Source organism: Sus scrofa, chromosome 15, assembly GCF_054392235.1.
Source record: "Sus scrofa isolate SSC_HxYL_T2T_F1_AM1 chromosome 15, Sscrofa_HxYL_maternal_Yorkshire_Landrace_v2.0, whole genome shotgun sequence".
NCBI classification, from domain to species: domain Eukaryota; kingdom Metazoa; phylum Chordata; class Mammalia; order Artiodactyla; family Suidae; genus Sus; species Sus scrofa.
This window is the reverse complement of record NC_139397.1, coordinates 113,958,848-113,976,546: the sequence shown is the minus strand read 5'-3', so window position 1 is coordinate 113,976,546 and position 17,699 is coordinate 113,958,848. Positions and strand designations below refer to the sequence as shown.

Genomic DNA, 17,699 nt, shown 5'->3' with positions numbered 1-17,699 from the left:
CAGCAATATGGATGGACCTAAAGTTATCATACCAAGTCAAAGACAGAGAAAGACAAATATCATATGAGATCACTAATGTGTGGAATCTAACCAAAAATGATACAAAAGAACTTAAAAAACAGAAACAGACAAAGATTTTCAAACCAAATTTATGGTTACCAAAGGGGAAACCTGCTGGGGGAGAGGTAAGGAAAATTTAGGGGGTTGATTTTGACATATACACACTATACATAAAATAGAGAGATAACAAGGACCTACTGTAGCGCAGGGTAATCTGCTTAATACTGTGTAGTAACCTGTATGGGAAAAGAATCTGAAAATGAACGGATATATGTAAATGTATAACTGATTTACTTTGCTGTGCATCTGAAACTAACACAACTTTTTAAGTCAACTATACGGCAATAAAATTTACTTAAAAGAAAAGAAAAGGAAAAGTACTACACTCTGCAGACTTTTCACTTAAATAGGAGTCTTGGCTAAAATAGAATCACAACCAGATTTTTAATTCAAAAGGATACCTTTCTTCTCCTTAAAGCAAGCTGCAAGCTGGTTCTTTGCCCAGAAAGTTTCTCCTATGGCTTCCAGCTAATCAAAGATCAATGAAGTCTCAGAAGACATATATCTAAATGCTTCTTTCCTTTTGTCATTTCCCTAGTACTCAACCTGAGACAGTTTGACAAATAAGGTCAGAGTTTCAACTTGCACACAGTCTGATCATTAATTCCTCTGAAAGAAAATCACTGATCAAGTGGGAGTGTCTCTGCAGTTTCCATGGGGTTGAAACTAGGGTATTTTGGCTTCTGAAATGAAAAAGGAAACCTAACAGCAAATAGCATTGTAAAGTTTTTCATTTCCTTTGGAAGAAATTACTGAAAAGTGCTACAGTATCTCTTACTTTCTCTTTGTGCATCTTATCCTCTTGGCAGTCCAACCATTGAGAAATCTGGTCTCTGTACTTTCAGGTTTCTACAGCAGGACAAGTAACTCTTATTAGAAGAACTCTCATTAATGAAGTATGTTAATATAATCAGATGTTTTATGTTTAGATTACCAAGGCTACAACTTGGCAATGATAGGAATCATGACTTAGATCAATGTTTATTAAGATTTTCGGTAAAGTATCCGAACAAAACTCTACTTAAAAGAAACACATGCACCCGCATGTTCACTGCAGCACTATTCACAATAGTCAAGACATGGAAACAACCCAAATGTCCACTGACAGATGATTGGATTAGGAAGATGTGGTATATATACACAATGCAATAGTACTCAGCCATAAAAAAAGAACGACATAATGCCATTTGCAGCAACATGGATGGAACTAAAGACTCTCATACTGAGTGAAATGAGTCAGAAAGACAAAGACAAACACCATATGATATCACTTATAACTGGTATCTAATATACAGCACAAATGAACCTTTCCACGGAAAAGAAAATCATGGACTTGGAGAATAGGCTTGTGGCTGTCAAGGGGGAGAGGGAGGGAGGGGGAGGGATTGGGAGCTTGGGGTTATTGGATACAACTTGGAATGGATTTACAAGGAGATCCTGCTGAGTAGCATTGAGAACTATGTCTAGATACTTACATTGCAACAGAACAAAGGGTGGGGGAAAAACGTATACATGTAAGAGTAACTTGGCCCCCATGCTGTACAGTGGAAAAAAATTAAAATAATAAAACAAGGAAAAAAAAAAGATTTTCTGTAAAGGACCCTTTGTTGGCCATATGATCTCTGGCACTTACTCAGCTCTGCCATTATGTCAAGAAAGCAGCCCCAGTCAATTCATAAATGAATGAATGTGGCTACATTCCAATAAAATTGTATTTAAGCCTGAAATTTGAATTTCATGTAATTTTTACATTATGAAATATTCTTTTTGATTTTTTTTTAAATCCACGAAAAATGTAAATGCCATTCTGAGCCAGTAGATTGTAGAAAACAGGTGGTGGGTCTGATTCTGCATTTGGGGAGTATATTGTTGACCTCTGGCTTAAAATCACCTTAAGCCACTCTCTTCCTTGTAATAGCTATAAAAAGATAAATCACTGGCCCCAAATCAAGCATAAATAATTAAATAGTAATTTGGGGATACTGGCACATTGCACTGTATAGATTTGTCCTCAGGCATCCCTAAGAGACTTATTGCTTGAATGATGGCTTCTCAAAATTTTCCCCAAAATAGTAATAGTTAGAATCACAGGGAAGGTCTGGGAGATGCAGGTTGTGTGAAGCTGTCCAGCATCAAATGGGAAATTTCTTTCTAGTTCTGTCTTTTATCTTAAATGTGGTTGTAAATTTGTCATTCTATTCCATAATCCATTTTCCTCTAATTTTTTTTTTTTTTGGGAGGGGGAGTTTCACCTGCGATATATGGAAATTCCCAGGCTAGGGGTCGAATCAAAGCTGCAGCTGCCAGCCTATGCCATGGCCACAGCAACACTGGATTTGAGTGACATCTATAATGTATACCACAGCCCATGGCAACCCTGGATCCTTAACGCACTGAGTGAGGCCAGGGATTGAACCCACATCCTTGTGAATACTAGTTGGGTTTGTTACTGCTGAGCCACAACAGGAACTTCCCCCCTAAATTTTCTAATAAAGCTAATTCTCTAAGGTAATGATTCTTTGTACAGAGCCCTGTTCCTCCCAAGATATGGTACTCGAATCTGAAAAACCAAAGAGACAGGCATAGCTATTAACATACTCAAATAAAAATTAATTAAAAATTCAGTTTATTCCATATAGTTAAATAGCATCACCAGGAATAATTGTTCTGAAAGTACACTGCTACAGTCAGGACTTGTTTCATTTGTGATTTTCTGTGAGAAGGGAAAAAGCTAAATAAATTTATTAATACATGAAAGCAATAATTTCAGAATGAAAAGAGTAGAGGAAAATAACAGGATCAAATCCACTGAAATGGAATCTAGGATGACAAAAGAGAAGCTAAAAACAGAACAGACTTATCTTAAAGTTTCAATTCTTATAAGAATTTGCATATGTAAATTACCAAGTGCCTCCAGATGTTTTTGACTTTCAAAGTCTTTCTTTTAGTCCTACTACCTGGTGTGAATCTTCCCTTTCCTTCTGCTCCCCCTACCACCCCATCAAAGATTTAGCAAGATTTACCAGTCAGTGTATTTCTGTTTTCTCCCAAGGCACCTACTCTTTTAGAAGTCCAACCTAAAATCTGAAATCTGTTTTGATCCATTTCTAAAAGATTTTTCTCTAACTCTTTTCATGCAAGCACTTGATGTCCTCTTTTAAGAATGTAACCCAAAATTGTACCCTGAAGCTGACAATAGTCTTATACCCTGGTGAGTTACCATGACAACCCTCAGATTAGCTTCTGGAAAACAGAATCAAGAGTTTCATCCTATTTCCATCAAGAGTTTCATCCTATTTCCATCACTGTATTACACAGCTCCATCCTGCTCTTTGAGTCCTATCAGGAGGAAGATCAGTGCTAATTCTTCTGCTTCCATTTGCTTCTTTGAAGAGATGAGACTGGGGAAAGAGGCTACACTTGAAATGATTGCAGTCAAGGAAAGAAAACCTGCCAAATCCTGGCATCAGTGTTTTGCTTTGGAGGGTAGTTTTGATTTGGCTTTTCAGTTTTTGGTATGTTTTCCCTTTTTTTAAAATCATGAATATGGTTACAAATCTAGAATTGTGTTTTATAATATGGAGCATCCCACCTCACAGCATTACAAATGCCATTGATGATTTGCTTTGGAGGGTTGCTGTTTCACTCTGAGAAGAATTTGGAATCTGACTAGATACAGCAGCTCTGAGTTTTTATTTTATCTGTAGGTGAACCAGAATTTCAGTCAAAAGCAATACAATGTTCTTCTCCTCACCCTGCCCCCTGCCACCAACTCTAAATCTTCAGTTAGCACATGTAGAAATGTCTGGTAACTAAGCAGGCAAGGCATTTGTCCAAAAAGATAGTAATCCAGAACAGTTCATCTCTGGGTCAAGGTTCAGGTTTAATTTATTGTAAGAAAAAAATAAAAGAAGAATGAGGGAATTCCCGTCGCAGCTCAGTGGTTAACAAATCCGATTAGGAACCATGAGGTTGCAGGTTCAATCCCTGACCTTGCTCAATGAGTTAAGAATCCAGTGTTGCCGTGAGCTGTGGTGTAGGTAGCAGACGAGGCTCGGATCCCATGTTGCTGTAGCTCTGGTGTAGGCCGACAGCTATAGCTCCGATTGGACCCCTAGCCTGGGAACCTCCATATGCTGCATGTGCGGCCCTAGAAAAGACAAAAAAAAAAAAAAAAAAAAAAAAAGAATGAAATGCCAAAATGTGGCTCTTTTGGAAGGCTTCTAGAACCAAGTCCTAAAGACTTTAGGCCTAGGCAGCCTGTAAATATTTCATTTTAGAGCTCTATAGAGGTGTTTAAAATTTAGGGATTCAAACAGTGATCCCCTAAAGAGTGAATTTAGGGATTCAATACATCTTGGCCCTGAAATACTATGCAGTAATCAGGGACCTGCTGACAAGTGGCCTGAATGGTTCTATCCATTGTTGTCCTTCAGGCTCTGCATACAGTCAGGGCTGTGTCTGCCACTCACCTCTTGCACTTCTGCCCTTCAGTCCTTGAACCCTCTATCATTTGAGTTTCACAGCAAACAGTGGGCTATTTTCTTATCACAGGGTGGTTCCTCCTACATGAGGCACCCTTATGGGAAATCCTATGACATACAGCTTTTTTTCTCAGTTCTACTTCCTGAAATCTGAATGTCTCAGTGTCGGCCATACTCCTGTTTGTGGGAATTAGAGGAAAAAGGGGTTTTGGAATAGAAAACTGAGTTGAAGAGGATGCACATTAGCAAAAAGAAGGAAAACTTGAGAGGTAGAAGAAATTCCAGGCTCCTGAGGGGTATTTGGATCAAGTCCTGAAAGAGGCAACTGAGACTTGAGTGAAATAATCAATGTAAAGCTACAAAGAGTTTAAGACTGGATCACTATAGGGTTTAGAGGGGATTGAGCAATAGTTACTAGGATATATGGAGTAGATTAAATAAAGACAATCTAGAACCTAAATTTGTTTTAATTCTTACAATTATTATTATTATTATTATTTTGCTTTTTTAGGGCTGCACCCACAGCCCCATGGAGGTTCCTAGGCTAGGGGTCGAATCAGAGCTACAGCTGCCAGCCTAGACCACAGCCACAGCAATGCCAGATCCAAGCCGCGTCTGTGACCTACACAGCAATGCCAGATCCTTAACCCACTGAGTGAGGCCAGGGATCGAACCTGCATCCTTATGGATCCTATTCAGGTTTGTTACTGCTGAGCCATGATAGGAACTCCTAATTCTTAAAATTATTGTTTGGCAAAACAACTTGAGAACAACCAAAGATAAAAAAACAAGCCACCACCAAGGATCCCTGTGGCTTGGCAGGTTAAGGATCCAGTGTTGTCATCACTGTGGTACAGGTTCAATCCCTGGACCTGGAACTTCCATGTGCCACAGGCATATCCAAAAGTAAAATTAAATTAAATTAAACTAAATTAAATTAAATTAAATTAAATTAAATCAAAATAGTAAAAACAAAAACAAACAAAGCAAAATAAAAACAAGCCACTACCACTCATACCAATTGAGGAAAAGAAAGCTCAAGATTCACGTTATCTGGAACAAGAGGACCTCTTCGAATCTCAGTAGAATTGAGGCCTTCAACAGTTCTGAGCACATTACAAAGCATGTGTAAAAAAAAATTAAGCCTACAAACATCCATTATCATTGATGTGTCACAGATTTATTTAGGTTTATTTACTCTGCCCACGTCATTGCATTGTTTGGGTGAATAGCAGAATAATCCTAAGGGCTTCGTAAGGCTCTTCCTGATCTCCATATCCTGAACACTGTTTCTCCTTAGGGTTTTATAGTTCTAAGTCTTGTACTTTCTATGAGACAAGTTTTCAATAATCTAAATTTAGGATGGGTCTCCTACATTGAGGAGCTGAGGATGTTTCAAGTTGGAAGAGGGTTTGCATCAACAGAGTTAATTCACACTTCAGGCCTTTTAGGAGCCTGGAACCTGAGCTTTCCTCCCAGGGAGCAAACACCCCCTGGTACTCTTTGCAGTTGGCACTGACCTGACGTGCCTACTGATCTGTCTGGGCCTGTAAGTAATTATCTTTTATCTTTAAAATTGTACCCTTGGCACAGCTAATCTGAAGGTGCAACATAGTAAAAAAAATTTGAAGAGCACATAACAATTCCAGCAGAGAACTTATATATATAAGTCAGGATTTGAAAAATTATTAAACTAAGTTCAATATTAGTTCCCAGGAAACACAAATACAATTTAATGATTTCATCTTAGTCTTTGTATTATATAAGTAATGTTTCTATTATCTTTGATTCTTCTACTTTTAAAGTTTACAATTAAAAATTACACATGCTTTGTAAATGTTTTAATGTGCATATTTTATGCAATATGGAAATTTATCTTCATTTATTTTCATCATCTATTGTTTTTCTTAACTTCTCTTTATGTTCATTTAATATTCCATTTCATCATTTCATAAAAGTATTTGGCAAATCGAATCAGAACTTCTAATTGATTGGTTTAGAACAGGAACATATTTTTAGTGTTCAGTTTTGTCCATTGATTTTTTTTTTTTAATATGTTCCCTCATCATATCAGTCAACTATTTGGGATTAATGATCAAGGCAAAGAGATAAAGTTCATGCTAGAGTACATTGTTTTCATTTTAATTTTATGTAATTCACTGATTGAACAATTTACCAGCTCAGTTCTCTGATCAGCCTGAAAATCTTCGCTGATCAAATAGCTTATTTGCTAACTAAATTACACACGAGCCTCAGTCTGTTTATGAAGCTCTTAACTGAAGGATTGTGGTGTGTTATGGTGCAAATCACTGTGATGTTATGAACAGTCAGCACACATATGCACCACTATCTATGGATTCAAAATATTTATTGGGTGAAGAGATTCAAAACATGCCACCCACAAATATGCCACTTCGGCATATTGACTATTTTAAGTTGAAAGCATTTGAGAAACAGCAAATGCATGAAGGCTGTTGGACCTCCACCTAAAAAAGCAGGCCAATGAGAAAGGAGCTCTCCCTGTACCAGGAAGAGAACATTCTTCTCACCAGATTGGGAGTTGTGGCCCATATGGATCTGTACAAGCTTCCTAAACCCTTATCTTCCATTATTTTCATGTAATTTCTAGTCACTGCCCCACAGCTTACTGTCCCCAGCTCAAGTCCCTTGGTCTTGTCACATCCTCCCAAGGCGGGTTTTTTAGCATTTTTATGTAAAAAAGATACACAAGCTTTGGGACAGATGGCTTCTTCAGGACTTCATTTTCTTTCTGAAGAGTACCATCTACATGTCAAAAATATTAAATAAATGTGTGTGTTTTTCTCCTCTTAATCTGTCTTAACGTCAGCTAAATTCTTAGGCCAGGCACAGAATCTAGGAAGTTAAAAGAAATTTTCCTCCCAGACCCATCAAAGTTCACACACACACACACATGCACACCAATTCTTTTTTGCTCAATACATGATGTGATATTGTCTGATAACTGTGTCATATTGCCAACATTCTACATCATCCTAGAATCTCTCGAATCTCAGAATTGAAAGAAATCTTGAGAGTATCAAATCAAACCTGTAATATTTGTCTTTTTTGGTTCTTCACATTTGTAATTATAAGGGGACTATACTATTACTGACTCATAATACCCTGGAACACAACATTATTGAGAGAGATGGTAAAGAACCAGTCACCTGAGTTTTGTTTCTTCTTAAGACTTCCTTTTAAAAACACAGATCTAATAATTTAGAGCTTCAAATGAAACAATTCCCTGTATATACAGTGAACATCAATAATTTAACTTTCTATGTGCTGAATGCTTATAGTCTTCACTATAGTTAGTAGTTCCTGAATTTGTTATTGTGCTAAGAATATAAGAAAGGAGATTGGAAGAGGAAAAGGAATTAGGTACAAGAATCTACAAACCAAAACTGCCAAAATTTCTCCTTGCATAGTCAGTTTCTAATATGAAGAAATTCAAGTTTATATCCTTAACAAAATATTTTGTTAATACCCCAGAAGCGCTCTGCAGTCATCAAATCTTAGTCAAGTGCCATATTCTATGACATCAAATTTTAAAGTTTAAATAGGGAGTTCCTGTGGTGGCTCAGCAGTAATGAACCCAACTGGTATCCATGAGGATGTGGATTCAACCCCTGGACTTGCTCAGTGGGTTAAGGAACCAGCGTTGCCTCGAGGTGTGGTGTAGTTAACAGACACAGCATGGATTGGTGTTGCTGTGGCTGTGGCCTAGGCCGGCAGCTCTGATTCGACCCCCAGCCCCTCCACACGCCGCGGGTGCAGCCCTAAAAAGACCAAAAAAAAACAAAGTTTAAAAGAAAATACATGTTAGAGAGGTTAAATAATCCTCTCCACGGCCTTGGTAATAATGTCTTAAGCCTGGGTAAGTGGAACATAAGACTTACTCTGGCAACAGCTTCTCAAGGTGCTCTGGGTCCAAAGAAAAAGGAGGCAATCCTATCTAGGTGGTGGGAGACAGGGTGAGAGGTCAAAATGATCTCAGGCTGCCTCAGTGAAAAGTCATCCTGAGAAGGTCCTTTGGGAGGGGTTAGATGTTCCTAAGTAGCATCACAATGACTCCCCGCCAAGTCCTAATCCACTGCATATTCTAGCTTTTGTGATTTTTATAGTTTGTTAATTATCTGTTTTCCTCAGCACAGATAGGTGTTCCTGAACTTCCAAGCTCCACTTTTATAATTTTATCAAATTCTAAAAGACTATAATTTCATACCTGAGATATAACCCATCTCTAGATATACACCTTTGAGACAACGAATCTCAGGAGCTTGCCCTGTTGTTTTCACTGGAAAGTGGAAAAATCTAAAACAGTGCTGGCTCTGTGTGTGTGCGTTCTCTCCCTTCGAATGTGGCTCCCACATATTTTGGGATGGCCTTTTCCTTTTTCACATCTACATAACTCCTTAAGTAAAAACTACTGAGGTGTGAAGTTGTCAGGAACAGTAGAGTGGAATTCTAACCTTTTAATTTCTGTATAGACATTAAGTTCTCAACATCAAGGGGTGGGAAGGTGAGGGGTGAGCTTACCTTTTAGTCCAGGTAAAATTAAAGCTCTCAGGAAGACATTCAGAACCCTTGTAGAAGATGCACCATCTTCAATACCATCATTGGAACTGGTAATGTAAATAGCCTGTCTACAGTGTCCCAGACTTTGTACTAACCAGGAATTATCTCATTTAACCCCCTAAACAACCCTATGAAGTAGGGGCTGTTACCATCTTCATTTAAAAAGGAGAAGACAAGGTTTGCTCTGGGGGTAAATTGGTTGAATGTACTAGAGTTTGTAATGAATGGTACTACTATTCTATGATTCAAATGCAGACTATCTGACTCCCTAGTTCCTGCTCTTAAGCTTTCACCATTTAAAACTGGGCATGTTGAGCAATGACTTTTTAGAGATAAAAGCAGTCCTAGATGTTGAGTGTCTCCTTGAATTTGAAGGATTACCATGGCCACAGTACATATTTTATTTATAAATTTTTTTTGAAATTGTTTATCTATTACTCAACCATAAAAAAGAATGAAATTGTCCATTTGCAACAGCATGGATGAACCTAAAGTGCCCTATGCTAAAGCAAGTAAGTTAGACGAAGACAGACAAGTAAGTATGATCTCACTTATATGTAGAATCTGAAAAACAGAACAAAGAAACACACAAAGTGAAACAGACATGTAGATACAGAGAGTAAACTGGTGATTGCCAGGCAGGAGGTGGCAGTGGGGGGTTGAGTGAAATAGGTGAAGGAAATTAAGAGATACAAACTTCCAGCTATAAAAAAAATAAATCACTAGGGTGTGATGTACAGCACAGGGAATAGAGTCCATAATACTGTTATAATTTTATATTGTGACAGATGGCTACTGGACTCTTAGTGGTGATCATTTAGTAATGTACTTGATTGTTGGATCACTATGTTGTACACCTGATACTAATATTATAAATCAACTACACTTCAACAAGTAAGCAAATAAAGAGAATAATATAAGCAAAACAAAATTATTTATCTATTATCTAATTCCCTGGCCAGACTGCTAACGAATCAAGAGTATCAGGTAATTTTTCAATTGTTTACTTATGGAAAATACATTAAAACATAAATTAAGAATTAAGGAAAGCATGTACTGGTGATCATTTTTATAGCAAAATTCTTTTACAAAAAGTGTTTATTGTTTTATGGAAGAAGGGGAAACATTGATTTTTGACAGCTACCCATTTTTGTTTCAGTTTTATAAATTTACAGGAATATTAGTCAAGAAAGCCTAATCACTTTAGTTACTGTGTCAGAGAATCTTCTGCATCTAAAACTTATTTTTGCTCTAGAATGCGTTCTGCTAAAAATGACTTTTCTAATTATCTTTGGTTTTCTCAGATCTCCCACTAATATCTTCTGTGCATCTGCTCATCAAGTTGTACCGATTTCCAAATGGGATTAGCAGTCTTAACAACTTTGCTATTAGCTACACCAACAGCATCCTTTGAGGATGTTTTGCTTATCTTCTGCTTTAGCAAATGTTTTATTGTTTTAGTATCATTTGGTATGCGTAACAATCTGGAATTTGAATCTGAAACATATGAATTTCTTATTTTTAAAAAGCCATACATAAATCATTAATGATAATAATAAATGCATGAAGGAATTTAATTTTACTGTATTTATCCCAATTGCTGAAAATTTTTAAAGAAAACAATTGTTCGAGTCTTTCTAAAATGTTTCTAGCTATCCCTGTATCATTTAAATTGTATACATGTATATTTAATAGTATATGAACTTATATTCAAAGACGGACTTATAGAATCTGGAAAGGATTTTTGGGAAAGCCAATAAATCACTTTTCTATCATAAAAATATATACTTTCCCTCAAGAATTGAAGAACAAATTTCTAGATAAGGTTGTCTTTTTTTGTTAGAAAATATATTCTTACTTCTAACAATCTGGCATCTTCACAAAAATATAGAAAATAGAATAGATAATGAGTTTTCCCCCCTTGAAATAGCTTCCTCTATCAATGTGTAGTACTACTTTTCAAAAAAACTTTGATACTATTACCTTCTAAAATGCTTTTTAAATTTATTTTGAAGTCATGTATGTCTTTAGCATTCCACTCATCTGTATCTACTTTAAAAAAATAACATGACATTTCTTTTTTTTTTTTTTTTTTTCTTTTTGTCTTTTTTGTTGTTGTTGTTGTTGTTGTTGTTGCTATTTCTTGGGCCGCTCCTGCGGCATATGGAGGTTCCCAGGCTAGGGGTCCAATCGGAGCTGTAGCCACCGGCCTATGCCAGAACCACAGCAACGCGGGATCCGAGCCGCGTCTGCAACCTACACCACAGTTCAATGCAACGCCGGATCATTAACCCACTGAGCAAGGGCAGGGACCAAACCCGCAACCTCATGGTTCCTAGTCGGATTTGTTAACCCCTGCGCCACGACGGGAACTCCTTATTTCTTATATTAAATGGAATTTGATTTTCCTTAAGAATTTTTTGTTATGGTTTTGGGAAGCAGCAGTTACTCAGATTACTGGATCTTGCAAGCAGTTTTTTTCTCATTTCGAAGTGATTATATTCTCCTTCTATTCTTCTTTTCTTCCTTTTTCCTTCCCTCCACCTGTCTTTCTTCCTTCTTTCCTTCCTTCCTTCCCTCCCTCTCTCTACTCTCTTTTTCTCTTTTTTATTTATTTTTTATTTTTTTCCTTTTTAGGGCTGCACCTGTGGAATATGGAGCTTCGCAGGCTAGGGGTCCAATTGGAGCCACAGTGGCCGGCCTACACCACAGCCACAGCAAGTTGGGATCCGAGCCAGGTCTGTGACCTGCACCACAGCTCGCAGCAGTGCCAGATCCTTAACCCGCTGAGCAAAGCTAGGGATCAGATCTGCAACCACATGGTCATTAGTCTGATTTGTTTTGCTTGTACCACAATGGGAACTCCCTCTTTTTTCTTTATTTTTATTTATTTATTTTGCTTTTGGGGGACTGCACCCTCTGCATATGGAATTTCCCAGGCTAGGGGTTGAATTGGTGCTACAGCTGCCAGCCTATGCCACAGCCACAGCAAGTTGGGATCCAAGCCACATCTGTGACCTACACTACAGCTCATGGCAATGCTGGATCACTGACCTGCTGAGCAAAGCCAGGGGTCTAACATGCATCTTCATGGACACTAGCCAGATTCGTTTCTGCTGTGCTACAACGGGAACCCCTCCTTCTCTCTTTTTTTTAAAAGAAGGTGGCTTTAAAGAAGGCAATCATTGAGTCCTGAATGTGTTAAGAGCTGTTAATAACATTTAGTAAAACACAGGGGCCATTTAAAAGCAACATGCTGCTCAAAGTTCCAGTCGTGGCTCTGTGGTTAACAAATCCGACTAGGAACCATGAGGTTGCCAGTTTGGTCCCTGGCCTTGCTCAGTGGGTTAAGGATCTGGCATTGCCATGAGCTGTGGTATAGGTCGCAGACATGGCTTGGATCCCGCATTGCTGTGGCTGTGGTGTAGGCTGGTGGCTACAGCTCTGATTAGACCCCTAGCCTGCGAAACTCCATATGCTGAGGGAGCGGCCCTAGAAAAGGCAAAAAAAAAAAAAAAAATTAAATAAAATAAAAGCAACATGCTGCTCTATTTATATTTGAGATTAGGAATATTGCATATTCTGTTGACTTCAATATCAGGTTCATGACTAGATAACTATAAATTATTGAAAATCACAACCCAAAGTTCTCTTGTGATGCAGTGGGTTAAGGATCCGGCATTTTCACTGTAGTGGCTTAAGTTGCTACTGTGGTGTGGGTTTGATCCCCAGCCCAAGAACTTCCACATGCTGCCAAGGCGGCCCCCACCCCAGTCCCAAAATTAAAATCACCACCTTTGTTGGGAGACAGTAGAACAATATATAGAACTTCAGGAGAACTGAGTAGTCATAATTTTCACTTTGAACTCTACACACATATGAAAGGGAGTGAACACGCTCTTCACTGTGCAAAAAGGAGAAGTCCATGGTCTTTCTTGATAGCTTAGTATGGTTAGAGGTCAAAACAGGAAGTGCCTTTGTTAACAGGCAGAAACATAAAAAGTTGTATTCTTAAAAACACCTTGAACCTTCTTCCCCATGAGGACATTTTGAATGCAGGAACTTTGGGTGGGACCATAGGACTTCCTGTATTCTCTTCAGTAACTGTGATAACGTTTGTTTTTGTTTTAAAATGAAGCTGAAGGAAAGATATTCGCCATTTAAGAAGAGAACAACATTCAGTTTCCTTTAGGTTTTTATGAGCATCTGCGATAATTTGTCATATGTGGCTAAAAAATGACCAGTACTGATGAAAAAACATTTTATTTTTAGAGAAAAGCTTCAGCACATTTTCCTAAAATATTTCTTGAAAAAGTCTTTGCTTCCTTCCAGGAAGTTCTGTCCATGGCTAAATATGGGTGCATATACTTTCATGATAAAGACCATCTTTCCCCCCAAATATACTGATGGTAAAAAGCTCAAGTGCTACAGTTTCTAGAACTAGTGAAGTAGAATTCCATTTCCTAGGTTCCTTGTTCACAGATACTAATAAGTCATTCTTACAACACTTGTTGGCTCTAAATAATGTTTTAAACAAAGAGAAAAATACCATAAACATAAAAAACAAAGGGAAAGCCAAGAGAGAAATAACATGGTAAGTTGATGTCTTAGTCTCTAAATTTTCTTTTCTAACCTTATGAATTTTCTCCTAGCCCATGTCTGATGGAAAGCAAATATTCTAGAACAAAACTAATCATTCCAAATAAATATAGGCACACATAGTTTATAGGAAGAATGAATCCAAAATACTTTTTTTCTTTCCCTAATGAATTAAGACTATTTCAAAGTAAGATTATATAATACATTGAGGGAACATTTTCAGCCTAAATGCTTAATGAGAAGTTTATCTTTACTGGTAAGTCATCATCATACTAAAAATATAGCTGAATAGACTACAGATAAAAGACAAAATCCCCTGATAACAGACTAGGAAATGAAGATAAAATAATTCTCTACACAACCCAGATCCAGTCAAGAGCTTGACCATTTTATGCATCCTTCTTTATGGTCTTAAATACCATAAGTATTAAGTACCATAAGTACCATGAGTTTGGAGTTCCTTACATATTGACTTCTGCATACAGTCTATGGGAAAAGAAATTTTCTGACTTATCTAATGTAGAACATGATATTACTTGCCTTAATGAAAAATAGGAAGCATTTTGCAAAATTACTGAACTAGTCTAAGAACAGATGTTGTACAAAATCTCATAATTCAGTAATCAACTGGAACCTGTTTTAATTTTTTTCTATTATCAAACTGTAGAAGAATTAAAGTTATAGGGCCAAAATGAACATCACAAGAGCTTTCTTGATGCCACAAGTGTTAATGTAACAGAATTTGCTTGAAATTCTATTTCTCATGTGCAAAAACCAAGCAAAGCAGCAAGAATTATTAGAGTAGAAGACGCTAAGTCAGTAATCCAAGAGTCTCCATGTTTCAGAGTCGATGTGGTCACGGGGCCATTTAATTTAGCCTCTCACCTTTTCTCTTTCCAAGATCATACTGCTTCTGTTCACTTTTTGTTTTACAAAGTTAGTTGGAAATTTAATGGGTTTTATTTATGTAGCTGGAATTTTGAAATAGAGGAGAAATTAAAAGGGAGGAAGTATTTGAATATAGCATCCAAAATTTATTTTTAAATTGTGGAATTCTTAGAGGAAGAAATTCAAAAGCTTAAAAATCTTTACATTTAAAAAGTATTTTAAAGTTTACAAAGTACTTTTTTTTTTACAAAATTTTTTTTTTACAAAATTATTTTATTTCAATATCCAATGAGGGAAGTCTAGGATCATAGCACAAGTTACTAGTAGCGCTAGGACTATAAACCATGTATCTTGTTCACTAGTCTAAGACTCTGTATTTCCTTTCTCTTTTTCCCTTTCTTCCTCCCTCTTTCCCTCTCTCACTCTCTCTCTTGCCTTCCTTCTCCTAACCCCATAATTGATTCTGAAACTTACTTTATGGATGTTTAACAACATAAAAAAACAAAAGCTTTTTGAGGGCAAATTTGGTGTTCTATTTATCTTTGCATCTTTTTCTGTTTTGTTTTTTTATGGCTGTTCCTACAGCATATGGAAGTTCCTGGGCCAGGATAGTTCTCTATGCCATAGCTGCAGCAACACTGGATCCTTAACCCACTGTGCCACAGTGGGAACTCCTATGTTTGCATCTTTAGTATCTTATCCAATATAAGTATACAACTAATATTTGTTGAATAAATGAATGAATGAAATAAAATAAAGCAAACTGAAACAGAAATGTCTCTTCAGGTATTAAATAAGTAAATGAGAATAGAAGGGCAATACTACAGATTTTAAGTGCTATCTAATCATCTATCTTGTTACCTTCATTCCAAATAATACATAATTATTATTTACAAAATTTCAGGTCACTAAGTCATAATTGTAGTTTAGAAAAAAATGATTCTGTTTTGACAACATAGAAGTTAGAATTCATTCTTGAGTAACAGAAGACATTTTGTAATGCAATAAATAAAAATGGTCTTATTTTCTCTGTCATATCTGGCAGAGCACAAAACTGACACCATTAACTCATATTTACATCTGTTTTTCTTGTTCATTGCTGTTATATTTCCTTTATAAATTTCACATGTTTCTGAATGTATCAACTGATCATTTTTATATTTTTCTATCAGTATGGCTTATCCATGACTAAAATTCAGGGAATCATGTTCAGATAAAACAAGTTCATTTATATATTTTTTCCTACCTGCATGTCTAGATAAAGATCCTGGATGTGTATGGCTTTATTTTAGTTCTGCAGCATGTTTATAAGTAAATATTTGTGTATGTGACTTGGAAGAAAATTTAGAGGAAGAAACTAATTTATTATATATGTAACACTAATTATTTGGTTTACATACCACCAAGATATCCTGAGGAAAAAGAATCTCAAAGACTATACAAATTTTACAAAGTCAAATCCATAACACAAATAAAGATGAAACATCCAGGATCTGATTTAGATTCTATAGATTCATACCAAAGAAGAAAATACAAAAAATGGCCCAATCTGTAACTTTGCCAACTTAATTACCGCTGTCAAGAAACACTGCGTGATGCCATCTAGTGACAAGTAACCAACATATATAATTAATCACTTAGAAATAATGAGGTGAGGAGGTGAAATTCCCAGGATTTTAGATATAAAGGGGAAAATCCTTTTGAGAGAATTACGCTTGATAGATAGGCTTTATTTCTCAATGTTTCTTAGTGTTTGAAAATTTACCACTGCTCTGCGGCATGGGGATTTTTATGTTGAAGTTCTATGTTGTCACCTACCTCCAAATCTGCACTTCTACCTCCTCAGCAGCTGCCCTTCACCCTGCAGTCCTCAGCTGAGCTCAGAAGCGAGGGTGTTGTCCAAGTCACAGGCCCCTGTATAGTGACAGGTTGGGGAGGTGGAGCCCTTTAGAAACCAGTCTCAACAAATTTTTAAAAGGGGGCTTCAAAAAAGGGAGCTAAGATGATTCCTGAAACAATCTGTGCCCAATTAAAAATAACAACAACAATAATAAATAAACGGTTGGAAGTTCAAAGAGTAAAACTAAAATAGGGACCAGAGGAAATCATATTTGTTTTTCTAGGCCAACGACTGTGCAGACCTGAGGCCGTCTCTTTCCTTGTACCAAGTACTCACTGAAAACACCAGAGAACTCTCTCTGGATGGCTGTAGCATTATGTCCTAAGGGAAATAATTTTCTCCAACATTTCTCATCTTTTGTAAACAGATAGCATAAAAGATTTTTTTTAAGAGAAGGACCAACAATCTGTCAACTGTGAAATTCTCATAGTCAATAGTTCTTTTTACTAGATTAACCAGTGCTGCTGCCATAGATATATTTAAGAAAATGAGACATTTTGCTGTGTTCACATATATCTTATTAAAGCTCAATAGGAATATCTTGGGTGCCTCAGAAAAATATCAAGTTAAAAACCTTTGTGAAACAAAAAGAAAAGCTTATCAGAATCTCCAGCTTCAAGTGTGTTTAGCTGTTTTCTTCTCATTGTTGCCTACATGCTGTGATTGGAGCACAATGCGTGGAAATTGCATAACCATTATTTCCACAAATCAAAGCTATTGAGAAATGGGAAGGCCACTCAGGAGCTGCTACATGAAATGTTGATTTAAAAAATTCTGTCTTTACAGATGGCCAGCAAACATGAAAAAATGCTAAACATCGCTGATTATAAGAGAAATGCAAATCAAAACTACCACAAGATACCACCTCACACCAGTCAGAATGTCCATCTTTAATAAGTCCACAAATAAGTGCTTGAGGGGTTGTGGAGAAAAGGGAACCCTCCTGCACTGTTTGTGGGAATGTAAACTGGTACAGCCACTACGGAGAACAGTTTGGAGATACCTTAGAAATCTTCGCATAGAACTTCCATATGACCCTGCAATCCCAGTCTTGGGCATATATCCAGACAAAACTCTACTTAAAAGAGACACACACACCTGCATGTTCA

The 17,699-nt window shown here is 36.9% G+C and overlaps 1 protein-coding gene across 4 annotated transcripts in view; it reads right to left on the bottom strand.

Moving 5' to 3' along the window:
- SLC39A10 (solute carrier family 39 member 10) overlaps positions 1 to 16,613 on the bottom strand; it is a 140,307-nt gene extending 123,694 nt beyond the window's left edge. For all 4 annotated transcript variants that reach the window (XM_085000272.1, XM_085000276.1, XM_021075818.2 and 1 more), the window contains exon 1: positions 16,509 to 16,613. The gene's annotated coding sequence lies outside the window, so the exon portion shown is untranslated. The remainder of the gene's footprint in view (positions 1 to 16,508) is intronic.
- Between the last annotated feature and the right edge of the window lie 1,086 nt (positions 16,614 to 17,699).